At 42.5% G+C, this 27,992-nt stretch overlaps 1 long non-coding RNA gene and 1 pseudogene across 1 annotated transcript; both read right to left on the bottom strand.

Annotated features, from left to right (window-relative positions):
• Positions 1-171: 171 nt before the first annotated feature.
• Positions 172-6,925, bottom strand: LOC127325640 (protein-tyrosine-phosphatase PTP1-like; annotated as a pseudogene).
• Positions 6,926-22,765: 15,840 nt separating this feature from the next.
• On the bottom strand, positions 22,766-24,596 carry LOC139838365 (uncharacterized). Its single transcript, XR_011754575.1, has 3 exons — positions 24,500-24,596; positions 23,496-23,683; positions 22,766-22,887 (listed from the first exon to the last, which is right to left on the bottom strand). It is a non-coding gene; the product is annotated as an uncharacterized lncRNA (long non-coding RNA).
• Positions 24,597-27,992: the final 3,396 nt, after the last annotated feature.

Raw genomic sequence — 27,992 nt, 5'->3', positions numbered from 1 at the left:
GGAGTACATACGTATTGCGTATTGATCTTGATATGGTAGCGTGGAACACGTACTTGGGAAACTGGCACGCACCGAGTACCGTCGCGAGCATGGCCTGAATGTGGGGATGGAGGAATGCCACGTCACCGAGGGGGCAGGCGACCGCACCGCTGGGTTTGACCGGGCCGGGAATTAAGGAGGCGCAGCGGCGTACGTACGGCGCCTGTTGGACTCTGAGGAGTGCTTGACCCTCCATCCCTTTCTTAATTTTTCTCGCACAGCCACAGGTGATGCGACCCTCCACCGCCTAGGGTTAGCTCCCGCCGCCACCGAAATCCTCCTGTCCAGTGCCGCCGCCGGCGCAAATGGTCGCCAAGCTGTGGACAGGAGGTCGTCCTCCCGCTGCTCGCCCGCAGGCAGCGCCCTCAAACGTGTCGACCTGCACAACAGCTCGTCTATGGCAGATCCAAGCTCTGTATTGCCCCCATGGCACATCCAGTGATCCAGACCACGCCTGGAGCTCCCATGAATGAAACTGCCGCGTCCAACTCCCTCGTCAGCAGAAGATGACCACGCCCGGAGCGACACTGAATGAAACTGAACGGAACTTGCTGCTAAGCACTCCCTTCGCTGTTAACTGCTACTATTACATCTGATTCTCTAAACTTGAGCGGAAGGTGCAACATTTTCTTGCTCTGGATGCATGCGATATCTTCACTTGTCTATATCGCAAAAAGAAAAACCCTAGGAGCAACATAGAGATCACACATCTAATGACCCAAAACTCCATAAGCTCAAAAGAGGGGATTCATAGTTTCTACGAGCTTATTCAAACCACAACTTATTACCACCGATTTTCCATAAGCTTGCTTCTCCATAAGCATAAGTCCAAAAGAAGGGGGCCTTAGTGGCTCCTCAGTAATGCCAGGAGTGTGAGACATGGCCGGCAGGGATTTGTGGATACACTGAACCGACACACAACAATGATGCGTTTCTTATGCAGGCAGATGATTTGGTTGTGCTGCATTCAAGAAGTGGACAGAAACAAACAAGGAAACACACACAAAAAACCGAGACCATTCAGCACAATTTGAGTTCCATGCATCTGCCATCATACAATGCAAGCTACTTGGTGGCGGTGGTGCACCAGTAGACATGCCAACTATGTGGCGTCAACACAGATATTAAGGAACCAAAGTAAGACAGGTGAAGACATAGCAATGGTGATTCTGGGTGTGTGGCAGCCGTTTGCAAATCGGTGCGAAATACGATCAAAATTTGTGAAATCCTTATATCAGATAAATGTTCGAAAGAGATTCCTTCTGAAACCCAAATCTTCCTTCGTGACGTGCATCAATGCTGTCGGCTAAGCTTAGCAAATCAAGGAAGCAAGAGTAGTATTTCACAAGAGTCTCTTGAAGAAACTCCTCTCGGACCATGTGCCAAAAATTTTAGTCAGATCTTTCAGCTCATCCGCAATGGCCTGATAGCAGAACATGTATTGCTCCTGCAAATCACAAGATGGTCTTAGGGTGGAGTGCTACGATCTGCTTTGCAGTGTTCTGGGACACTACTTCATTAATCTATCTTGTACATGAGCTACCGATATATAAATTGAGTAACACGGCTCATTAAATAGTAAACAATTTCCCAATTTGATTTGAGACTTGAGAGAATATTGCGACTGACTCAGAAACAGAAATAAGTAAAAAAAAAACATTTATACCTCTGTTTGGACCATTCCAGGACGCTGGGATCTAAACATATTGACAGTTGCTGCAATATCTATAGCAGATTGTTCACCAAGCATTACCCTCTCTACTGCATTATGGATGGTGATGTAAGCACCAGTTCTCCCAATGCCTGCACTGCAAAAACGAGAAAAGGGAACACAATATTATCTGAGAGTGTGCAAGGGTGAAAAAGAAAAGGGAAATACTTTTGTACACCCACGCATGGGTGTAGGTGTTTCCGTCACCGTCCATTTATTTCTCGAGAATCAAACCTGCCATGTGCAACTATTTGGTACCCTTTCGGAATGTAATATAATCTTTTTAGAATGTTCCGTACATCACTGGTTTCATTTGGCACGCCATGGTCAGGCCATGTAGAGTGCTGGATGTGGAGAACATTATGCATTTTAAGTGACTGTAAAATAAAGACTGATAAGTTGCAAGGTATTTCTTACGCAATTATGTTCAGGAAAACAAGAGGAAAAGTAAACTTGGAAGAAAATTAGTATATGTTGAAAAATAAAGAATCTGCAGAATTTATAGCAACATGATAAATATTCACCAATTGTGTAAGCTAACGTGTACTAAAAATTGCTACTCCCTCCGATCTATAATAATAAGTGTCGGGGTTTAGTTCATTTAGTTCAAATTTAAACTAAAACTCCGACACTTGTCATGGATTGGAGGGAGTAGATCAAGTATAGCGGTTGGAGGAGGAATTCATTCATCACAGTACAATCAGGACACTATATGATAAGACTGATGAATCAATGCCTTCAAAGCTGAACTGAAATCTTCACTACCTCTGTAAGCATGATTGTCATAACAAAATGGAAGAAAAGTACGGTGATTATATAACTGATGATGAAAGATATCATTCATCAGATATAATCCATAATGTTATATGAGAGGACCTTTTCCTCAAATGTGAAATACATCAAGTTCCTTCTCATGAAAGCAAAAGCATTACATGCTTCTAAAGGGTACAAGAACTGTCTATGCATCAGTGAACAAGAGTAATGGAATAAAATAGAGTAAAACACAGAATAGAAGAGTCCCTCACTTGTACAATTGCGCAAGATATCTTCAAAATTTGACAAGACACGAAAGCAACAAATATATAGTATATGTACACATCTTTACCTCATTATGTTGCACCTTCACACTGCGCAAAATTAATTGGCCATCTTGTCTGACCTTTGTGATATTAATGTTAAATTTTCCGTAATTTCCTTGGCACTTGCTCAATGGAAGATACTCATCACACTGCCATTATTTAAATGTAAATCATATTAGATAGAATTTTACCAAAGGAAATGCATGGTTAAAATTTCGAACTGTGTGACTATTTACAAGATTAATGATCCCAGAATTTTATCATGGTAACAAAGCTGCAAGTACACCTGAAATATGTATCTCCCGGAGGTACAAGATAAACCAACAGACTCCCCCTTTTGGAAGGGATTGATGAGGGTTAAGGACGATTTTTTTTAGAAGAGGTTTTTTCAAGATAGGTAATGGTGTAAATACCCGTTTCTGGGAAGATACCTGGTTAGGTAAAACACCATTAGCTCAACAATATCCATCCTTATATAACATTGTGCATCACAAGAATGTAACAGTATCTCATGTGTTATCTCAAACGCCTCTGAATATCAGTTTCAGAAGGCTTTTGGTGGGAAACAAATGGACTTTATGGTTACAGTTATGTCGAAAACTTATGAGGATTAATCTATCTGATGAGAATGATCAGTTTGTTTGGAATTTGTCAACAACTGGCATGTTTACAGTGAAATCTATGTATGAGGATCTTATGAATGACCATACCCCCTTTTTGCGAAAATATCTTTGGAAAGTTAAAGTTCCTTTAAACATAAAAATATTTATGTGGTTCTTAAGTAATAAGGTTTTACTTACTAAAGACAATTTAGCCAAAAGAAGATGGCATGGTTGTACAAAATGTGTTTTTTGTGGTGAGCAGGAGACTATTGAGCATTTGTTCATCACTTGTCCTTTAGCTAAAATTCTTTGGTGCACGATTAATTTTACTTTTGCTCTCCCACCTCCAACCACTATTACGAATATGTTTGGTAATTGGCTAAATGAAGTTGATAGGCAATCAAAGGCTTTCATCTGTATTGGGGTTTCTGCCTTATGTTGGTCTATCTGGAGGACAAGGAATGATATTATTTTTAACAAAAAAACATTCTTTTCACTTTTTGCAGGTTATCCATATGGTGTCACATTGGGTCCAGTTGTGGGCTCTTCTGTCACCGGAGGGACAGCGGGATGCTATGGCTACTAGATGCACACGGCTCCAGATGGTCGCTCAGGATATCTTGTGCCAGGCTGGCTGGTGGCACAATAGGCGGATACAATGATGTGTAGTCCGTTTTATTTTGGTTTCTTTCGCTGGTTGATTCTTGTATCAATTATGGGTGATGCCTGAGATGTTTTAACTTTGTACTCTTAAACTTTTAATAAAAGGCCGTGTGCATCATCATGATGCAGAAGCCGGGGTTCCATTCCCCATTTCGAAAAAATGTATCTCCCGGAGTGGCAACTTCAAAATGGTAAATGATTGCATAGAAAAAGAACCAAATCTCTCCCTCCCTCCCTCCCTCCCTCCCTCATTCATCTATCTAGTTAGGGAAATTATGGGTCCATTATTAAGGAAGGAGGAAAAGACAGATTACATGTTTTGGTTTCTTCTTAATGATACCAAAGGGGTAGATACCCCTTGTTTGTTTCTAAGAAACCAGGATTCCATGATCCATAGGTAGGAGAGCGGGGGAAGCATATGTAACATGCTAAAAAAATAGATACGGTGTTTCCCTATCCTGTTGAGTTTTGAAAATTTCTCTAGGGAAACCTGACACAAGTGTTTTTGTGCAGGCATGCTTTCATTGTGTCCATTTTGTTTTCATGATCCAAACAACTGAATTACATATGAGAAGCTGAGAAGTCTACATGCAACCAAATCCATATAGCGATGCAAAAATCGCTGAGCATTTAGCATCCTTCAAATATATAAAGCAGAAAATAGACTTGTCAGTAGAATGTGACATTATGAAAGAAAAAATGAAGTGATAATAAAATAACACATCACTGTAGGCAAACATGTAGAGTAAGGCCGTGCTAGAACTATGGAAGACAAGAGAAATTTGATATTAGGTCAACTCAACAAAACTGCAAGTCACAAGTGTTCGTTATTCATACCTTAATATTGTCAAATCTGCCGAGCATAACAATTACAGATGCCTGTTCTCAACGACCATCTGCCAGAAATCTTCTAATGTATTGACTAGGGGTCCTTGAGTAGAAATGAACTTAGTTTGATCTATGCCATAATGCTGCGGATTTTAAATGAACTTAGTTTGATCTATGCCATAAGAAAGAAAAGGACAAAGAAACAATAATTACCAGGAAATATACTGTTTTTACCTTTATAAGGCATGCATTGATGTAGTCATTGCCTGTTGAGGACCGTAGTCTTATCCTGGTTTCATCAACTAAACAAAAGAAAAGTCAAGTTACATCCAATAATTTATTCCACATGGAAACATGGTGCTCTTGCAGAATATGCATGACAGACTTCACAAGTTAATAGTGCTCACATGGAATGACATCAGTAAAGCGGTTCCTTTTCCTATTATCAGGATCTAGAGCCACTTTAAAATTCTGAGTCGACTGGAGCGTTTTTCTTAGGTCCTGAAATAATTCATTGAACCAATTGTTGCATGATTTGCTTCAGAGGAAATATTCATTAATTCTTATAACAGGAAACTTCAAAATATTCTTCATATATACGACCGATAAAATAATTAGTCCACAATCTACTGTTTCTAGTCAATACTTATATCTGAATTGTTGCTTTTGCTTGCATTGAAAGGAATGTTGATGAGCTAGTGCGGTACCATGAAGTTAGAATTCAATCGGATCAGGCAACCCTTGCAGCATCACGGTGACAGATCAATATCCAATTAAAGAAACAGAAAATCCAGTAATACTTGCTTTGTCTGGTGGCCTAGATGAACAAAATTGATGAAGTATTTTCCTCAGAGAAAATACCGAGATACTTCATTGTGCCATCTTAAGTCCATCTCAGGTAAGCGCATGAGAAAACTACAAAGTCCATGGGTAGGTTCATTACTTCATTCCAAGGAAGAGACAATGCCACAAGAGAAGCAGATTATTCGAAGTTCTAGTTTTATTTGGTGAATGCTAATGTTGATGATGTACTCTGGAGAAAGCAGCATAACTCTTCAGAGTTGAAGCCACATTTTAGATGTAGCTTTGGAAATAATCTATATTAAACCTTAATCATATCCAGCGCATCCATTTCTGGTTGCACACCTATTGTCCACTCTCATGCTTCACTTTGAAACAAGGCTGCGAAGATCATCTGGCATAAACCTTTAAACAAAAAGGGGAAAAAGAACACCTCATACATCGTTCACAACTCAAACTTGAATGATTGCAGAACTAGAGACTCTAGCTACAGCCACTTTTGTAAAGTTAGTTTGAAAATTGATGGTGTTCTTAGTTTCACAAAGGAAAGAAAAGGCTGGTGCTAATTTGGCCATGCATTACCAGAGTCAGCCTAGCTCAAATAGGAGGATGAAGAGGATGACTATACCGTAAGGTCTCTAAACTCCCGGGAGATGACAAGCGGCTGCTTGAGCTTTTTGTCGAATGCCTTCAGCGCCTTCTTGCAGTACTTCACCTCGCTCGGTGTCAGCGCTCGGGTCGGCGGGTCCACAGCCGGGTCAAGAATGTTAAGCCTTTGATGCAGTAGCTCAGGCGGGTCAAAATGGATCAGCTCGTTTGAGGTACATGGGCTTGGCTGCCAAAAAAGAATACATCCGTGGATTAATTGGGTCCAAATAAGATCATCACTTCACCTTTACTGATTAAAATCAATCACCAGTGACCATATATAAACAACCATCCATAAAGGATGTCTTAGATTTATCTAAATTTAAATGTATCTAGACATTATTTAGTGTTAGATATATCTAACTCTAGACAAATCTAAGATATACTTTATGATATAGGGAGTAGTATATATTGCGTAATTAGGATCTCACCTTAGTAAGAATCAAGGGAAGTTTCTTACTTTCTTCCTCAACCATGTAACTAATGATGTCTCCACTTTCGACACCTTCAGTCACAACATGGTTCCACACAAATAAATCTTCTGAGGGCTCCATGGCATCTAGTTCAGTTTGGTTTGTTGCCCATGAGATTAATATTTTTGTAGTGCATCCAGGTGGCAGGATTCCTTTCTCTTTTGATCTTATGTCCCGCGGAGCAATCCTTTGAATCCAATATGCATGGAAAGCAACATAGAAATCTGTAGTGTTGATTACATTTACACTGAACAACATTCTCGTGTTTAGCAAGGCCGGGATGCGGAGCTCAGCAGGATCCAATTGGATCAGCCCACCTTCGATTGATGAGGTTATCTACAAAAGGAACACGACTTTCATGCCAAGAGAAAACATCTCAATTCGTTTCTGCTGAAATGAATAAACTTGGACTAGAAGTGTATCACCATTAGCAAAAGTATATAATGAGAGAAGAACCAAGCACTTGCTTGGTGGCTAGAGCTCGGGGTGTTGAGTTAGCCCATCTGGATTTGAGCCGCAGGTGAAACGTTTGAACTGAACGGGTTGCAATCCGTGTGAAAAATCGTTGGAGAGATTTCATCTATCCATCTAGTAACATATAACTCAATTCTGTTCCAAAAAAGCCATCTGTCGAGGAAGTGATAGCTTTTGGAGGAATACCGCGTCCCACTGCGACCGAAGTGCGGATCAGCGAGCGAATCGGTGCCCAATCGGATGCAGACTTAACTCAGATGGAGCGTGCAATGAAGAAAACTCAGATGCGTAATTCTATCAATTCAGGTAATCATGTACCTAAATTTTCTATTATATCTATACCTGATAGCGAAATTGAGAAAAGAGCCAAGTGTACGGGGATCTCTTTAGGAAAATCTTTTGATGAGGTTGCTAGTAGTATAAATGGGATAAAGAACCGCAGGGGGAGAGAACTCTATTAATTTTACAAAAAAATGCTGATGAAAACATGAATAAAAATGATGGCCCCGCTTCCCTTATTGTTTCTAAAGCATCAGATTTATGTGATGACCTATTAGATGATGAAGAGGCACATGCAGAGATGGGTGATCATTTGGATCATCCATTACTGAATACTAAAGGCAAAACACAGCGACGGAAAAAAAACCTATGATTTCTCTAATATCCGCAAAAGTACAAGGATAAAAATTAAAAAAAAATACTCATAATGCAAAATATCAAAGGTTTAAATTGGAATAGTGAGGGTTTTAAGGATACGGCAAAACACTTGTTTGTTAAGGAAGCTATTCGAGAACATAAATTGGACTTCATTGCCTTGTTGGAGACAGGGAGATCCAATTTCTCGATACCCTTTTTAAATCAGTTGGCGGATGGCTTTAATTATAATTGGTTCTGTTTACCACCTCATGGACGATCTGGAGGTATACTAGTGGGTGTAAATTCAGATACGTTGCAGGTGCTAAATGTGAGCAATGGTGATTATTGTGTCAAGTTGCATTTTAAATGTAAGAACGATGGTTTTGAATGGATTTTTGTGCCTGTCTACGGGGCTGCCCAAGAGATGCATAAGTCAGATTTCCTGGCTGAATTGGTCCGAACATGTGAACATGAACCGCTTCCTATGTTGGTAGGAGGTGATTTCAACATCATTAGGAAAAGAGAGGAAAAAAATAATGATAATTTCAATGCCCACTGGCCTTTTGTTTTCAACGCTATCATTGAACATCTCAATTTGAGAGAGATTGATCTCTCGGGGAGACAATTCACGTGGGCTAATCGTAGGGAGACGCCTACATATGAGAAACTAGATAGAGTCCTTGCGAGTATTTCTTGGGAACAGAAATTTCCTTTGGTTACAGTTAGAGCTCTATCTAGAGCTGAATCAGATCATACCCCCATCCTTATTGACTCAGGTGTGAAGGCACATTTGGGAAATAAGGCTGATTTCTCTTTCGAGTTGTACTGGTTACGACAAGAAGGCTTTTATGAGATGATTGAGAAAGAGTGGAACTCGGTACTGACCGGAAACTCTCCTATGGATAGATGGCTAAATAAACTGCGTCATATTAGACGCTTTTTGAAAGGGTGGGCAAAAAGTTTAAGTGGAAAATATAAAAAGGAAAAAGAGAGACTGCTCTCCATAATTGATGTTTTAGATTTGAAAGCTGAAAATCAACCACTGAATGCAGCTGAACGAGAAGCTCTTAACAAGGCGAATGACAGTATTAGGAAATTAAGAAGAGATGAGGAAACAAAATGGGCCCAGAGAGCTAAAGTAAGGCATATACAAGAAGGGGGAAACAATACTAGATATTTTCACTTAATTGCTAATGGAAAGCATAGGAAGAAGAAAAATTTTCAATTAGAGCAGCAAGAAGGAACCATTGTTGGTCAAGACAATCTAAAAATCTATATTACCGAGTTCTACAAAAAATTGTTCGGACCTCCGGAGCCGACCAATGTATCTTTGATGGAGGACTTTGTACAGGATATTCCACAATTATCAGCTGAAGAAAATGAGATCCTAACAACTCCTTTTACTGAGAAGGAGGTGTTTGATGCGATTTCACAAATGGAACACAACAAAGCTCCTGGTCCGGATGGTTTCCCGGCGGAGTTTTATCAGATGTTCTGGGAAGTGATTAAAGATGACATTATGGCACTATTTCTTCAGCTTAGTTCAGGGGACTTGCCTCTTTACAAACTGGATTTTGGTGTTATCACTTTACTTCCAAAGAAACAGGATGTGATCCAGATTCAGCAATATAGGCCTATTTGCCTTCTGAATGTTTGTTTCAAAATCTTCACTAAAGTAGCTACCAATCGTATTACGGGGATTGCCCCCAAAGTAATAAAACCTACTCAGTCCGCATTTATGCCGGGCCGTAACATTCTGGAGGGGGTGGTGATTTTACATGAAACTATCCATGAATTACATAGTAAAAAAATGGATGGTGTTCTCTTTAAAATTGATTTTGAGAAGGCATACGATAAAGTAAAATGGTCCTTCTTGCAACAATCGCTGCGAATGAAAGGTTTTGCAACTGGCTGGTGTAAGTTAATTGAATCTTTCATGCATGGAGGAAGTGTTGGTGTTAAAGTAAATGACGACATTGGTCGCTATTTTCAAACAAAAAAAGGTGTCAGGCAGGGTGACCCATTATCTCCAATGCTTTTTGATATTATAGCAGACATGCTTGCTATTTTAATTGAAAGAGCAAAGGAGGATGGTCAAGTAGGTGGTCTCATTCCTCATCTTGTTGAGGGTGGAATCTCTATCCTACAGTATGCTGATGATACAATTCTCTTCTTAGAACACGATTTGCAAAAGGCGGTAAATATGAAATTAATTCTATGTTTATTTGAAGAACTATCGGGCCTCAAGATTAATTTTCACAAAAGTGAGCTATTCTGTTTCGGGAAGGCTAAAGAGGAAGAACAACAATATAAACAAATTTTTGGATGTGATATTGGGGCTTTCCCATTCAGATACTTGGGAATCCCTATTCATTATAGGAAGCTTAAAAATTCAGATTGGTACCCAGTAGAGACCCGGTTTGAAGGAAAATTGGGATGCTGGAAAGGAAAATTACTATCGTATGGCGATAGATTAGTACTTATCAATTCTGTCTTAACAAGTCTTCCAATGTTCATGTTATCTTTTCTAGAAATACCCGTCGGGGTAAGGAAGCGTCTTGATTTCTATAGATCTAGATTCTTCTGGCAATCGGATGAAGATAAGAGAAAATATAGGCTCACAAGATGGAATATAATTTGCCGACCAAAGGATCAAGGAGGTTTAGGTATTGAAGTCCTTGAACTCAAAAATAAATGGTTACTGAGTAAATGGCTCTTTAAATTACTTAATGAGGAAGGGATGTGGCAAGAATTACTACATAACAAATACCTAAGCTAAAAAACACTTGCAGAAGTACAAGCAAAACCGACTGATTCCCCCTTTTGGAAGGGGCTCATGCGGATAAAAAACGATTTTTTTACTAAAGGATATTTTAAAATTGGTAATGGTACATCGACAAGATTCTGGGAAGATATTTGGTTAGGGGAATCCTCGTTAGCTAGTCAGTACCCATCTTTATATAATATTGTGAACCATAAGAATGTGTTGGTGGCTCACGTATTAGCACACGTACCACTGAATATTGGTTTCAGACGTGTACTATCTGGTAATAAGTGGACAGCGTGGTTACACTTATGCCAAAGATTAATGATGGTTAATTTAAATAATGAACCGGACTGTTTTATGTGGAAGCTAACAACTAATGGGTTGTTTACAGTCAAATCTATGTATGAGGATCTTATGAATGATCATACAACGTACTTGCGGAAATATCTTTGGAAGATGAAAATCCCCCTAAAAATTAAAATTTTTATGTGGTTCCTAAGTAATAAGGTGCTATTAACAAAAGATAATCTAGCAAAGAGACAATGGAATGGGTGTACTAAATGTGTTTTTTGCGGAGAACAAGAGACGGTGGAACACTTATTCTTATCGTGTCCCTTTGCTAAACTAATATGGCGAACTGTTAATTTCACTAATAATCTCCCTCCGCCAACCAATATTACAAATATGTTTGGAAATTGGTTAAACGGTGTTGACAAACAATCCAAGGTTTTAATTCGCATTGGCGTATCAGCCTTATGTTGGTCAATATGGAGATGCCGCAATGATATAATTTTTAACAACAAGAAAAATTTCAATTTTTTACAGGTGATCTTCTCCATGGTGCATTGGATCCAACTCTGGGCTCTCCTTTCACCGCAAGAGCAACAGGATGTCATGGCTTCTGGATGCACACGGCTCCAGATGGTCGCTCAGGATATTTTGTGCCGGGCTGGCTAGCAGCATATTAGTCGACTAGAGGATGCTTAGTCACTTTGTGCTGTTTTCCTTTTTTCGCTGGTTGACTTTTGTATCAACTTTAAGCGAACCTTGAGATGTAATAAGTACTTCTGAACAAAATATGCTGGATGTTAATAAAAGGCTGTGTGCATCATCACGATGCAGAAGCCGGGTTTATCCCTTTAAAAAAAAAAATCTAGTAACATATAACCAAGGGATGGATCATTCTCCCGTTGGTCACTATGTTAAAAGTATATAATAAAATGAGATAATTTGAGCACCAACTCACGTGTAAACCCTATCTACGGTAACTTCTTCATGGAGATAATCCATTCGATGTTTAAACCATCTATGTACATGTAGTTCAATACATGTAGTTCGTACAACAAAGTCGATCATGATGCCATCGTGTCCAACAAGTCCGCTATCCTCTATCCTTTCTCCACTTCCGTCCAGTTAATTAAATTTTTTCTACCACTGGAGGTCATGCTTGTGGCAGTTAGCCCCAGGTTCTGTCTTTCACAAAAAAAAAAAAAGGTTCTGTCTTGTAGTTTGAAGAAAAATGAACTAATCTGCACAAAGGCATGGAGGGGTTAACTGGTGAATTCGTATTCGCCCTGTAGTGCGAAGAGAGCAGGAACCGCTCCGAGACCAGGAACCGCTTCGAGGCGGTCTCTGCCGCTAAACTACAGCGGCTAGCCGCCGGTCCCTGCCTCCTCCGTCGGCCGCTCCGGCGACAGGAGGGGGTGGGGACCCCGGAGTATCGGCTTCGGTCTTGGCAAAGTGTTTTCTTGGGGGGATGTTCTATGGAGGAGACTGCGTTGCGTCGCGTCGGAATAATTTGCCTCTGCTTTTTCTCCATCCTGGCGTTGCTCCAATCGGTGGCATCGGGGGGCAGGTGGCCTAGTCTTCTCGCCGGTCTTCGGATCTGGTGAGACTCGTGTCTGGTGGTTGGCGTTCGGCACTCTCGCGGGTGACGGTTGCGTTGGCTGCTGCAGTTATGTGTGGCGTCTTGCAGTTGGGTGTGTGGATGACGGCAGGTGGCGGCGTTCGTCTTCTTCGACTGAGTCTGGGGAAGATGACGGCGCTGAGATCTGGTGACCACGGGGAAGATCCCCGGCCGACGTGCCACAAAGTCTCGGGCTCGTCGTCCGCGATGACCCGGTTCATCGGCTCAAAAAGCATCATTGAATGCGATGGTGCTCTCCCAGACCTTGGAGAACATCATGGACGAATCTCAAGCCGCCCTGGACAAAAGGGGCGAGAAGAAGCGTCTAGACAAAGAGGCAACAACTGTCATCTACCTCAACCTCACCAAAGAGATCATTAAGGCTCAAATGATGGATGTCGGGGCTAAAAACGCAAACACCGAGACCGGAAGGATGGATGCCGAGACCAAGATTTGGGCAGAAGACACAAAGATCATTAAGGTAACACTAAACTATGCCAAATATGCACACTTCTTTGTACAATGCAGCAACTTGCGTGCCCACACACACGACATCACGATAATGGAAAGCCACATTAACAATGAGCAATAATAATCTTATTAATAGTGTAAATGTGCGATACTCATAATAGCATGACACGAAGTTGGGCCGTTGGACTAGCTGGTTTGTGTGGATACTTTATGGATATATCTGGCGTCGGATTCCTTAGTGCATAGCCAATGAGGACGTGGAGCACGAATTATTATATATCCATAAAGTACTTTTTTTACGGATCGTGTCATGTTGTATGATGAGCTAGCTAGCAGAAAATTCGGCGCAGACGATCCCACTTACCAAATCTCCAACCATTCGTGTGCAGCGGCGGTCACCTGGATGGATCCGCTGACGCACGTGTAGCAGCAGGCCGACATTCTCCCGCACCAAATAGGCCCTCGACTCGAGTGCCGTGCAACATTCTCCAGCTAACGCCTGCCGGGCCCACTAGCGCACGCACCACCGGATTCCCCTCACTTTCCGTGCAAACCCACTTTTCTTGTCTTTTGGCCCACACCTCGGTGACTTGAGCTGGCCCACACCGACGGAGGACCGCCGCTGACGAGGGAGACGCTATATGAGCAGGTCGGCAGCGAGAATGCTTTGAATATTTTTTGAATTTTAGAAATCTCGAATCTGCACATTTTTAAAACTTCAGCAATTCTTAAATCTGGATATTTTGAACAACTCTCGAATTTCAACAGATCTAGAGACTTAAACAAATCCAGATATTCGAAAGAATTTTTCGGAATTTGAACGAATTTCGAATCTAAATAATTTTCGAATCTCAACAAAAAAAAATTATATTGATATTTTCAACATTTTTGGAAACTTGAACAAATTTTGAATCTGGTAAAATTTGCAACATTTTTTAAAATTATATTTTTGTTGTGAAAGAAGAAAAACCTATCAACAAAGGAAAACCGGATAGAAAATCCAAACGGAAAAAACCTCAGCATGCTTCGAGGGGTAGGCTCACCTCAACATTTCGCGTGACTCTCGTGTCGAAAGGTTTTTGTTTCGGTGGACATAGACGGATAGATAAATGACTCACAAGTATACTGTACGTGTGATTATATTTTGGAGTGCTCTTGCTCAACTTCTCATTTGCCATCTTCGTAGATTGCGACATGGTGATGATAGGTGAGAAGTGAGTGGTGACCATCCTCTTCGTCGGTGGAGGCATGGTGGTGTTCAGCTTCGTGGTCGACGACTTGGTGATCGGCGGTGTCATGGTGGTATTCAGCTTCGTGGTTGTGGACATGGTGATGCTTGTGACGGGCTTGACCGGCGGTGTCATGGTGGTATTCAGCTTCGTGGTCGGGGACATGGTGATGCTTGTGATCAGCGTGAACGGTGTCATGGTGGTGTCTGGCTTCGTGATGCAAGACGTGGTGATGCTTGTGACCGACATGAACGGTGGTGCCATGGTGGTGTCTGGCTTTGTGATCGCCGACACGCAAGTGCTTGTGAACGGCGGTGCCATGGTGGTATCTGGCTTCATGATCGCCGACGTGTTGTTTGTGAACGGCGGTGCCATGGTGGTGATGGGTGAGGTAAGATCACCATGTTGCCATATTTAGGAAATTCTGAAAATACAAAAAAGTGCAAAAATTGCCTTGGATAGATCTCTCTGCTTGCTGAGTTTTATATGGTTTTGATCTGATACAAACTTGTCTTTGGTCTTGATCTAACTTTCCCTTGCGCCCTTGCCAATTTTCTCATGAATTGAAAAAATTCGGGGCCAATTTCCACTCGAAGTGAATAAATTCCTCGTAAGAAAAAGGGACCGGTACTTCCACCAGCACAACCGGAACTTCCGACCACAAGGACAGAACTTAGGGGCGCCCAAAATTTTGACAGCAACCTTCGATTTTTTTTTTTTTTGAATTTGATTTTTTTTGTTTGAGCTTTTGTGTTGGTTTTCTAACAAGCTTTCGTAACTCATCGACATCGACGACAACACCGCGAAGGTCAAGCGATTCTCTTGACACCATTCATCACCACATGTTCAACATCCTTGTTGAAAGGACGAGATGTCGCATGTAGGGGTGAATAGGCATTTAAAAACAATTACATATTTGGCTTGAAAGAATGTGGTATTAAACTAACATTTATTATACAAGAAAAAACCTAAATATACTAGGCTCAACTAAGTGCAACAACAACAACAACAACTAGAGCTAAGCAAGATATGCATAAGCTATATATAGCACAAGTGATAGCAAGATATAAATACTTCAAGCACGGTGGCTGTCACAAGGAAAGTAAACTCAGGTATAGAGATAACCAAGGCACACGAAGACGAAGATGTATTCTCGTGTTCCCTCATATGAAGTGAGGTACGTCACGTTGGTGAGATGTGGGCTACCACGAAGGTCTCCCGAACGCCATGAAGGCTCACCTTCTTCTCCAAGCCAATATCATGATGGACAGAGGACTTTTCCTAATGGCTAGGTGTTCCTCAACTACGGAAATGGCAAGCCCCACAACCACTTAACAACCTCCACAAAGGATAAGCACGGGCCTCTTCACAATCTTACACGAAGAGATCGTCGGAGCACCAACTGCCAACCCAACTAGGAGGTAACCCCTCCAAGAGTAACAAGCTTACGATCTCTCACTCGAACAAATCGTAATGGAGAGATCAACACTTATGCAAGGATGCAAAAGCAAGAATACAAAGGGTGTTCAAATCCTTCAAACACAAATCCTACCCAAGCAATAAATTCTAGGGAGGAACTAGAGAGGAAGAACAAAGAGGAAATCAACAAATAACTCCAAGATCTAGATCGCAAGAGTTACCCTCACTAAGAGGATGAATTGATTGGTGGAGATTGTAGATCTAGATCTCCTCTTCCAAAACCCTCAAGAATATGCAAGATTCATGAGAGGGAATGTAGAGGAAGAAGCTTTTGAGGTTCAACAATGGAGTATGAGAGAGAGAGAGCAAATAGAATGGTTGACCTTACCTCCTCAATGAGGAAGAAATACTATTTATAGTCCAAGAGATAAAACTAACCATTTGGGGGTTTTCTACGAGCCAGCCGGGCAGAAGTCGGCAGCGCCAAGCCTCAAGCTGAACCAACCAGCGAGCAACAAGCGGGACGACTCTACCGCCAACCAACCGCCATGCCGAAACCTAGGTCGGACCAACCAGCGGTCGTCGGCCCACAACATAAATGGTGCCCTACGTTCGGTCGGTCAATCCGGTGGTGGGTCCGGCGATGCCGGTTTGGCCACCAGTCTCGTAGAGAAACCCTCAAACGCAGTTTGCTCAAAAGAACTTGAGCTTTCACATAGTTCCCGAACTCTGATTGATCATAAACCAATTTTTTGGAAAGATAACAACAAATAGAACCCCAACCAAAACAAAATTGGAAGTATTAGGACTCCTCACAAAATGTTTTTGCACATTTTTAGAAGTGAAACCTCTCAACGGTAAAGACGTTCAAAGTAAAAACGCAATAGAAGATGCATACGGATTCCATTTTCGATGAACTTTGGCTTGTTGAAAAGATAAGCGGCAAGCTCAAGAACCTCACACGAGGGAACACCAAGAAGCAACAAGAATATAGGTATGCAAAGGATTGAGCTCCCTAAGACGATGTGATCAAGTTACCCAACCAAAAATAAAATCTTGATAGCGCGACTATCTATCCTATAACCCGATCTCCCAACAACCACATTGCGACTGGAAAAAGGAAACCTAGCAAGGCCATACATTTTCGTTGCGCATCCCGCTTGATCTTGATGACAATGATTCAAGCAGATCTGTCCGCAGGTGATCTTGTCTCCTATGTGGCTGCCAATGACAACATGGCCAAAGCAGGAGAAAGACTCATGGTGATGAACCGTGTCAACGGACCCTATCACAACCTTGCTTTGAAGTCAAGAGCAGACCAAGAAAGAGAAGAAGTCTATGAGATCGAAGAAGAAGAAGAAGAAGAAGAAGAAGAAGAGATGACTTCAACTAGCTAGTGACATTGGGACAGATTTTGCTTTCTTTGTCAAGAAGTACAAGAAGAAGTTCCCAATCTCCTTCAATGAGAAGAAGAGAATGTGCTACAGCTGTGATGAAGATAAGCACTTTGCAAATGAGTGCCCTTATGAGAAGAGGGCAGACAAGCCAAAGTTTGTCAAAGGTGTCAACATACATAGAGGTGTTCAGTAATTAGCCATGGCAATACAAAACAAATCAAGCCATACATCCAAACCCTAACCCTTCTCCTATTATAGCAAACCCTAACATTAAAAAACTAGGGTTGGGAAATCAACCAAAAGCTAGGGTTTCACATGAAAGTCAACCAAATCCATGCAAATCTTGGATGAAAAGAAGGGGATCAGAGGAGATTACCTTAAGGGACGGGTTGGGAACACAATTCACATACATATGCAGAAATCCAAAGGGATTTGAGAGGTATTTGAGTTGGTGAGAGAGGTAAGGTGTTGGCTAGAGGATAAGGAAGAGGGAAAAGAGAGAATAGTGAGATGGGTCAGGCTAGGGCAACTCGGGCAGCACACATAAGTCAATGTGTGGCACACATGAGAGCGGCACCACACACCCATGCCACGTAGGCAAATGCACACCACACATGCACGCAAGCCACGATGTGTGGTGACGCTCACATAGGAATTCTGATGGATGGAATTCTCTCTCAGACTGGACATCCAATCTGGATGCTAGAAACGAGGAGTATGGGAGAGAATTGATTCGAGGGAAAGAACGAGTAATTAGGAGCAGTTTTGGAATGAGAATTAGGAGCGAGGAGTGTGGCTGAAAAGAAGGGAAAGATTTAAATAGGTATCCAAAACGATTAGCACCTGCTGTTATTAAACTAAAAATAAATAAACAATGGTGGTTCTGGATTAACTATGCTGTAAAAACAAAAGAGAAATTATAAGGGTCCTCGCTAAAAAACAGGTTTATCCATGTATACTAAATCGAGAAACAAGCAGGAAATAGGAAATATGGTACTACGTCCCTTTCCCTCGTATACTTACCTGAAAAATAGGCCTACCTAAGAAGGAATGCCAAATATGAGTGTGGCATTTTGTAGCTCGATCTACATGTAGCCTGTTTTTCTCAAAAAATTAATAATGTCATTTCATAGTTTCATAAAATGACAGAACGAGATTTGTTGAGATAGTTAATGTTGTACTCTACCACTCTGGAAAAAAACAATACGAAAGACTGAGTATTTTGGGCTGTGCAAAATCACAAATCCATAGATCTGAATAAGTGAACAGTGCAAATTTTGAAACCTCCAAAATTTGTCAGAATTTATCATTGTTCTGTAGCCTCAAATATAATGTATTTCATCCTGAGATTTTGCACAGTAGTAGAGTACATCATTGCCTACATCAAGATTCATTTTAAAAAAAATTAAAACTTCAAAATGTTGAATTCGAATTTTGTAAAAAGAAGAGAGCCATGCAGCTCGTGCTACATTTGAACTTTCTGTGCCAAACATCATAACTGCCGCCCTTTTAGAAAGGGAAGGCAGCCGGGAAGTTATGCTGATTGATTACATGCCACATAATTCAGGGGGATTAAACATGGCCACCCCTATGATTAAATGTGGCATGCCCAATTTACGGGTTAGCTTGACCAGCTCTGTCAACACGCAACTAGCAGGCGGAAACAGATTGGAGAAGGCGCTCACATTCTTCTTCCCTCAAGAACTTAAACACACACGCGGAGACCAAATATTTTCCTTCATCCCGCCATGTTCTTTCCCTCCCTCGAAATTTGAATCGCTCCAAAAGCTTGCTTGTTGTATAGCGATTGCTACCATGCATATATGCGACTCGGTATGGAGCTAGCATTTGAAGCATTGGCTCCAGCTTTATATTTGTATTCACATACACGGTGGTATTGGTTAACTAAAGGCAACAACCATCGCCAAGCACGAATGATCTTGTGACATTATTTCGTGGGTGTGATTTTGTGAGAAAAATTTGTTTTGTGCATGATTTCCGATCGTGTGATGATCACTAGAACAATACCGGCATATACGATTGGTGCAGTTCATTTTGTCGTTCTGACTTGCAGCCTGGAGCATCCCTACTAGAATGAATTCAGCTGCAATGATTAACCTGAAGCAACATCCAACTAGGGCACTGGAGCATCCATAGTAGATGAAGTTTTGGCTCGAGTTTACATTTGTTTTCACCTGGAAGCATTGGCTAACCTAAAGCAACAACCAACTAGGACGCTAATCGATGAATCATATGGTTGCCACATAGGTCAATCAAGAGCCGATTGCTAATTGCAAAATTAATTACTGTAATTGATATAATTAGCAAAGAAAAGAGGCAAGGAAAAGAGTAGGTAGTGTGCATGAAAAAGAGCTCCAGTATAAAGATCGTCATTGATGCGTAATCCTATTGTATACCACCACTGATAAACTCCAGAATAGGCGATATTAACTGGACCAGCAGCACCTCCTCGAGTAAAGGCTTCCACAGCGGGTTGACCAAAATGAGGATCCCAAATAGCATGAGCAATAGGTCTTACGTGTAAAGGATCCTATATCCATGATTCAAAATTTCCTTGCCAAGCTACATGAAACAGATTTCCAGACGTCCATAAAAAGATTATTGCTAACTATCCAAAGTGAGAAGCAAAAATGTTCTGATAAAGACGTTCTTCAGTAATATCATCATGACTTTCGAAATGTTATTTCACGGCCAGGAGAGCTGAGCATGATACAGTTTGTACGATTAAGGTATGAGTCACTGTACTGTGGGCATCCGCTAATGTCGCACCAGCCGTTTCGGTAGAATACGGGATCTAATTATAGCATGCAAAAGCAATTATTACTAGAAGGAAATCAATCAGCAATTAATGCGAGAGAACTAATCGTGGCTATCCATGCGCCCCAGCATCGGCTTCTGCCAATGTCTTCCGTTAGTGCCGCTCCGGCCGTTCCGTAGAACATGAGATGCGATTAGTGTGGAAATGTAGTTATTAGGAAAAAAACAATCAGCACTTAATGCTACAGAATCAATTGCCGGTAGCCATGCACCCCAGCGTTTTTTAGGCTCACGATTGAGGCCTCCACGTCACCGATCCAGGCAATGCGCGAGGTATCCGAATCTTGGCGGTCGATTGCTTCTAGCTCAGCCGGGCCAAAAGGGAGGACCGAAAATTATCTCATCTCATCTTTACGATTTTTTCCATGTGCCAAGCATTTATCTCCAAAATTTCGAACCTATATGTCTTCACCTTTTTCGCTCCATAATAACTAAAAACCCAGGCGTGGGGACCGAATATTTTCCTTCTTCCCGCCATTTTCTTTCCCTCCCTCGAAATTTGAATCGCCTCCAAAAGCTCTATATATACTAAGGGAGGTTGAGCCAACGCGTGCGTCGTGTGTGACGACTTAGACTTTGACTCTTTACTCGTCGAGGAGAGGAGAGGAGAGGAGAGCGGGCACTCTGGTGTTCACCCGGTTTCATCGTCGTCGCGGCGGCCCGGTAATTCTTGGATTATTCATTTCGATTTGGTTGAGGAATCCGGCCATATCCATCCATCTAGCTAGCGCGCCACGACCGAGTGCATCATCGACCATGTGTCACCGCCGTCTGCTCAGGTTCGTTTCATGCAGGTTCGCCGAAAAGTGAGCCAGTGCTGCGCGCGGCGGCGAGTCACCGGCATGGATGGATCATCGGCGGAGGTTCTGCTGCGCAGATCGGATGGGGCCGGCCGGAGAAGCGTGGTCAGTTTTGTTTTGTGTCTTGTTTTGGATTCCCGTACGTAGCTGCTGCTAGCTAGGCATGCAGGGGCGGGCGTATCCTTGTACCGTGTAACCTTAGTACGCACGTATACGTACGTAGTGATCTGGATGGGTCTGGGGTAGGAGGCAGCTGATTGCGTTGTTTGGGGAAAAAAATCGATGAATTCCTTGATTAGGGAGCGAGCGAGACAGACAATACGTATTAAGGTCTGAAGCAGCCGGTCCATCTCGCGGCGAGATGGACCAGCACGGCCTGAGTTGCACCGATCGGCCGGTTCGCTGGAGCCAGCCTGGCAGCTGATAGAGACCGCATGGCCAAGGCTGGACGCGTCAGCTTTCCCAGCTTCCGGCGTTGGCCGCGGGGGCGGGGGCGGGCAGGAAGGGGAGGAGCTGCCCGCGCGGAGGGGTGACTTCGAGGAGCAGCTGGTCTATGTCAGAGAGGGAATGGCGGCCGCCGTCGCCTATGTCCGGCTGCGCCTCAATGGGATGAAACAACACGGGTCGACGGCAGGGACAATCGTGCCCTTGTACAATAGGGGCGGCGCGGCGCCCGCGTGGTGACGGTCTGTCAGTTCAGAACGGGGAGCTGTGTCGATCATGGCGCTGATACGTCCGGTGATCCACCTCGCGTGGCCAACCTCCATCATGGTGCAAAACACGATTGCCCAAAAACAACTGCCAGGGGTTCCTCAAGTTTCTTGAACAAGCAATTTCTGAAACTCCTCGAGCTCCTGACACTGTTAATCACTTGACCCTATATCTATATGTTTGTGGCGAATCAAGTTACCACGGCCGGACGGTTTCAGGGAACCAGCCGTGATGCAACTCTCAAGCTCGATCTTCTCTCTTCCCCAAGGGAAAAACAGAGGATAGTTGCGACCAATCTTATTCAGACACATAGGTGTACTAACTCCAGGTTCCATTAGGAGTTCAGTAAAACCACTAACTTACTAGTGTTTCAAATGATCAAGACAAGCAAAGCATCTACATCACTAGGTCATTTTGTACCTTTCCATGCAAACTTCCTAGTATCAGGTTGTGACAACAGTCACATAGCTAACACGATTCATGCATTAGCCACAAGCCAAAACCATCATTATTCGAACCTTTTAATTACATGCTAGAACCCTCGATTAGCCACAGGAACATCCTCCCTCGTCAACCTCCTTCTCACAGGCCGCGCGCCTCCTGCAGCCAACACGAAGTTGATAAGGCGCATATAGATTGTTCGACGACCAAGGCGCATATAAGATGACGACGTCCACTATCCCCGTATGCACTAAGCTGCAGCAGCTACATGTCACAGCTACCCTGGCTCGTCGTTGTCCTTGCCAGTCACATATCTTCGTTATGCACAATAACTATGATCTAGCATGCATAAGTACACGCGGACCTTGCATCGCACAACCTCACAATATGAAGGAATAAAAGAATTCGCTTTCCTAGATCTGTCGCATGTCATGGACATCGGGTGATCATTGGAACTGTGGGTACATACTCCATAGAACCAAACCTTGCACCCGGACCGAGCCCGGCGTTGGTTGGCCAAGCCACGACCAGATTGTTGTCAGCAAACATCAGTCTTGATGAACAAAGGAGTCTTCACAGATGCTGGCCAGTCACCGTGAGGGTTCACATCTTCCAGAAGTAATACACGTGGCCGTAATCATACCCTAAAACGACAACAAGGTCACTGATTTATTTTAGACGCTAGAGCATACCCAAAATATATAAAAAAACAGTAGCAAATTATCCACAATTAGCTAACCAAACAGTTGCCAATTAGAGTTCATGTACAGCAGGACAATTATTGCTTTCATTTTTATTACTTGAAATAGGTCAGAAGAGGCAGCGGGAGGCACCTGCGGGTAGTTATCGTTCCCGTCCCCGGCGCAGACCGAGTGGGCTCCTTCCTGATCCATCCTCGCCATCACCACCACCGCCTTGGGCTGCTTGTACCACCACCAGACCCAAACATGAACCCTGAAGAACAGATGAGTTAAGCTAAGGCTTTTCACAAAGCAACCACAAAAGAAAAGCGTAGCATCAAGCAAAGGAGGAACAAATGGCTAGAAAAGACAAGTATCCAGATTATTGCCACTCCTCATTATTAGATAGATAAACTACTACAAACAATAACATTGAACACCACATAATTTTCAATTGCAAGATCAGCACATGTGACATAAGTGCAAACACTCTAGGACTACTAGTGAACTACTTTGAAACCGAAATAAGTCGGAAAGGAACGAAGTCCATCTGGGAATATTGAGTAAGGCCCATGCAAGACCAATGAATTTATCAATCCATGTATAATGAAGAAATCACTAGATGGCTGCAAGACAATTTAGCAATGCCTGGCCATAATGAAGAAGTATGCTGCTCAGTTTTACGAGGAGTGGTTATTAGTAAACAAGTTACGATTAAATACAGCTTCAAATAAACAGACAGATGTGTCAACCAAAAAATGCAGATGCGGTAATTCCAGAAATTCTATGAGCAGAGTGGACTTCCAATGCAGCGCATGCACAAATGATCATGAGGATATACGAGGATTAAGTTGGAATAAAGCTTGATGGGCAGAATCTCACATTTCAAGAAGGCATCAAATAGTTTTCAGTAATGCCTTCAACTCGTATCACCAATTGGATGAGTGCGGATACAATTCCCATATTTCACGTCAGGTTCTTCCTACGACCTTTTCCATCCTAACTTTAGGCTCCTCATAAGTGTCCTCCGCGCGCAAGGACAATGCAGATAGTGTCTTTCCTCTTCTTACCTACCAAATGTACCAACCAGAATCAGACTACAGCAGCGACATTCTGTGTAAATAAGTTGATCAGACTGGCCATCACGAAATAAACTAGCAAGCAGATGAGCCACTCTAGCAAGTGGAAGTTCCTGACAATGATATAAACATTTAGGCCTAGTACAATATGAATATATTATACTCATACAGAGTCTAAAAATCAACACAGCAAGTGGAGAAGACTTTGAACACCAAGTGAGGAAACCGGCAGTAGAAATATTAAATGAAGAAGAACCTTTCATCTAATGTTAAATACCAGAGCCCCAACATGCCGGTACTCACATCTGAGACCCCACCCATCCAAAGTATAAAATCTAACCTCGCACCGAGCCCAGCAGGAAAGCCAAAGCTTAATTAAACAATTTGCAGTGGCTAAAGACGTTGCAATCCAAGGTTCGAATTAATCATCTGTGGACCAGATGGCACAGCCTCGTAACTTCGTTGAAAAATTCAAAAAAAACAATGAACTTGGCACCACATTAGCACTACTACTACATAGCACTTGCAATGCCAAACTAACTCGAACCATCGATTGGTTTGCAGCACATTAGGCAGCACCAAATAAAACATGACAGATTCATCGGTGGAAGACGGGCGGGCCGCGGGAGGAAACCTTACGGCGACACCCCGGCGGAAGACGGGCGGTCTGTCGTTCTTGTAGCCCGAGTGGAGGAAGTCGCACACAGCTAGCTATGGTTTCTGCCCCACAACCACATACATGCAAGGAAAATAACGCAGCAATCCAGCATGAACATAGATGAGGTGGAGAAGGGAGGTGGTGCTCACCGGCATGCAACAGCAGGAGTTCGGAGTTCGTGGCAGGGAGGTGGTCCGTGTGTGGAGAAGGGAGGTCGGCCTCCCTTTCCGTGCAGCGCCGGCGCACTGGAGGAGCCGGGTCTCACCGGACCAGCCCACCTTCGGCCGGGAGCAGCAGGAGGTATCTCACGCCGCGCAGCCTGCCGACGAGGGAGGCCGTCGTCGTCGGAGCCGGTACGGCCGGACCTACCCAGACCGGACCGCCGACGTGCGGGGGCTGCTGGGCACGGGCCGCCATTGATTTTCCAAAGCAAAGTGAATCACAGCCTCGAACCTGCACAACAATAACAACACGCCTAATGAGCATACAAAAACAAACAAGCTCAGGAAGATTAGCACATTAATGTCAAGATTCATAACGCAGTGCAGTACAAGTAATCCGTAGAAAAGGCGAAATAATACAACCAAGCTATAATGCATCAGAAACAAACAAACAAACATTCAGTTCAAAATTTTCTAATGCATTTTATGGACAGATCAGAGTTTGATATGCTAAATAATAACGGAACTTTGTATTCCTTTCCAAGACTGGGATTGCCAGATAAATACATGGAGACAGGCATAACACGGATCAGCAACCAATATAATCTAAGTTGAACCATTTATGCTGAAAAAACTATCATAATGATGTTTCACGATTTATAGCAAGAGCGATCCTGCTAGTACATGTTGGAAAGTTCAATTCTCGATGTGAAACCGAGCTTGAACAGCAAATGCTATTATGCGCCGAAGGAACAGAGAAAAATGTGAACAGCAGTAGTACACGGAACTGCATATCTTTATTAGTTCACAGGAATCTAGCTAGTAGTCAATCACATCTGACCAGGAACACTCACACGGGCAGATCAGTTTTATTTCACACGAAAACCAGACAACAACACAGGCCCATTCATTCCAATTTTCCACATGGCCTTCCCAGATTTTCTAGTACATTCAGGCCAAGACTACCCACCCATGCAAGTCAGCAAACAAAATGAACACGCAAATGAATCCCCCGACCACCAAGGTCGCAAACAATATGCCGTGGCCGTTCCAATCTTCCAAACAGCAGCCAACAGCCAGCAGCGCCACCCGACAACCAACGTCGCAAACGCAAACACCCCAGCGAGGCCTCCTCAACACCAGGACGGCCATCCGCTCCCCTACTAGCAGATGATCAACTACAAAACTAGAGACTCTAAGCCATCAATGGGCTCAAACAGATACATACATCGATGTCTACCTGATGCACCACCGTGAGCGTAACGGCTTTACCTAAGCACCCGGAGGCAAGCCGACGCTACCAGCGCCAAGCACGTCATGAGGGACTTCGGTGCGCAAGGCCAAGACCCTACCGAAGATGGATGCACAAATACATAAAGTAGAAGAATCTATCAGGTCTGAAATAAAAATAACACAACATCTTTTAAAATGGTGCAGACCAGATATAGAACAAACAGCTACAGATCAGGCCAACTCAACCAAACAGGCACGGACCAAGCCTCGTGAATTGGCAACAAACTGCAATTGATACTTGTACAAGTATACAGAGAGAAACAGGCAGCAATACATGCTTCTACGGGCTAGCCATCTCGTAACAGAAAACAGAGATAACTATTGCATGTATGGAGTAGAGGCTTAAATCATTCTAAACCGACAGCCTTCCTGGGCTCTAGCTCTTGTACCGCAACCTGAATACAACACACTACTAATCATTTACTCAAACCGCGATGATAACACAATAGAAAACAAAGACACGGTTGCCAACACATCCTTGAGCTAATGAATCAGCTACATCAGGTCACGAAATTTTTTTGGCATGGAATCCTCTAAATTCTCAAACATCCGCATTGATAACATAGCAGCAAATACAGTGAGCAAGTCGCACAAGACCAACTCATTTGGCATCCAAATATGCACAGGTCAAGAAAATCTGCCATAAATTTAAGCTTCATTTGACAGAATCCACTATATCCAAGAAAGCAAACTTCACCTATATTTGAGGCCTATAAATACTACACAAGACTAGGAAATCATAGAGAGGAGCTAGATACTAACCCATAAAACACATGGAGTCGAAGAAGAAGGGGCCACTACGGTCGCTCAGTCCTCCTCGTTATCCTCGGACAAAATAAACAGAGCATGATAAGCAAAGCAAATACAGATATTTCGAAAGGACTGCAAAATAATAAGGCGACGATATTGTACACAACAGTTCAAGCATGATCGCGGAAGCGCGCGACGATTGGATCAAACGGAACCATGCGACGATTGGATCATACCAGCAGTGCATGCACCTATACTCACAGAGATGCTCAAGTACATATACCAAACTAAATAAGGAACCAAAAACAAATGTATGTGCATTCTGATCCTACATAAGTACAGATACTTATCATGGTAATCTAAATAATCCATGATACAGAAACCAGGGACAATTAACATTATTCCTTAAGAAACAACAAATGTACTAGTTCAGCTAAATCAAGAAACAAAGTGGAGCAAGAAAAAGGCATCAATATTAAATTATGTCAAATCACAAGCACAAAGATTCAATGAATAGCAATCATTTTCGAACTGGTTCGCTTCGAGAAAATATTAGGATTTTAATGGACTATATATACTTCACAATATTAATCTGCATCTAGCAAGTTTGGTAATTATAATGACCATCAAATGAAACACATGAAATAAAATCTACAGGAATCATCTCAAATTATGCATCTTGGAATATACCAAAATAGCAAACGGAGCAGGAAGCCGGAAGCACCACAAGAGTAAAATTCATGTGATTCCTACCATCGTTCAACTAGAAAAAAGCGACCGAATTTATATCAGCAGCTACCATGTTTTTCAGAATTTCAAGCCCTTCACCAACAGTATCCAAACCTTCACCCTGCACAAACATTGCCAAACAGTGGTCCAGTTAGACAAAAATCTCAATGCATTCTGATCCTACATAATTAGAGATTAAATGCGTATCATGGTAAAGTAAATAATCCATGATAAGAAAACCAGGGACAGTTAAGATTATTCCTTAAGAAACAAATGTACTAGTTCAGCTAAATCAAATCAAAGACAAGAGTAACAGAAAAGAGCTTTCTATGAAGTCAAAAGAAGCTTTTACTAATTAGCCAACAATCATCATAAGCCCATATTACCTATAAGCTCAAATTTTACAAGATAAAATTAAAAGCGGCAAGAAAACCTAACCAATCTGGTTGAAGAAAACAACACATAATTCAAAAGAAAAGCAATTATCTCAAAGGGAGAAGATCGTCGAAGAACATGTACAGCAAGAAAGGTAAAAAGATGACCATGGTATCTCCCAATCTTTCGATTCCCCAAGAAAATCTTACACCAGCACAGATACGCTCAGTATTCTCACCTGGCAAAATCTCCAAACAGCAAAAAGGTGCTGTATATTAGGAGGGAACATCAGTACACATGAGGGAAATTCAAGCGACTCTTAATCCTTGCTTGT

The sequence above is a fragment of the Lolium perenne genome, chromosome 3 (genome assembly GCF_019359855.2).
Source record: "Lolium perenne isolate Kyuss_39 chromosome 3, Kyuss_2.0, whole genome shotgun sequence".
NCBI classification, from domain to species: Eukaryota; Viridiplantae; Streptophyta; class Magnoliopsida; order Poales; family Poaceae; genus Lolium; species Lolium perenne.
Note: the sequence above shows the minus strand (reverse complement) of the source record. Positions and strands in the feature narration are given on the sequence as shown.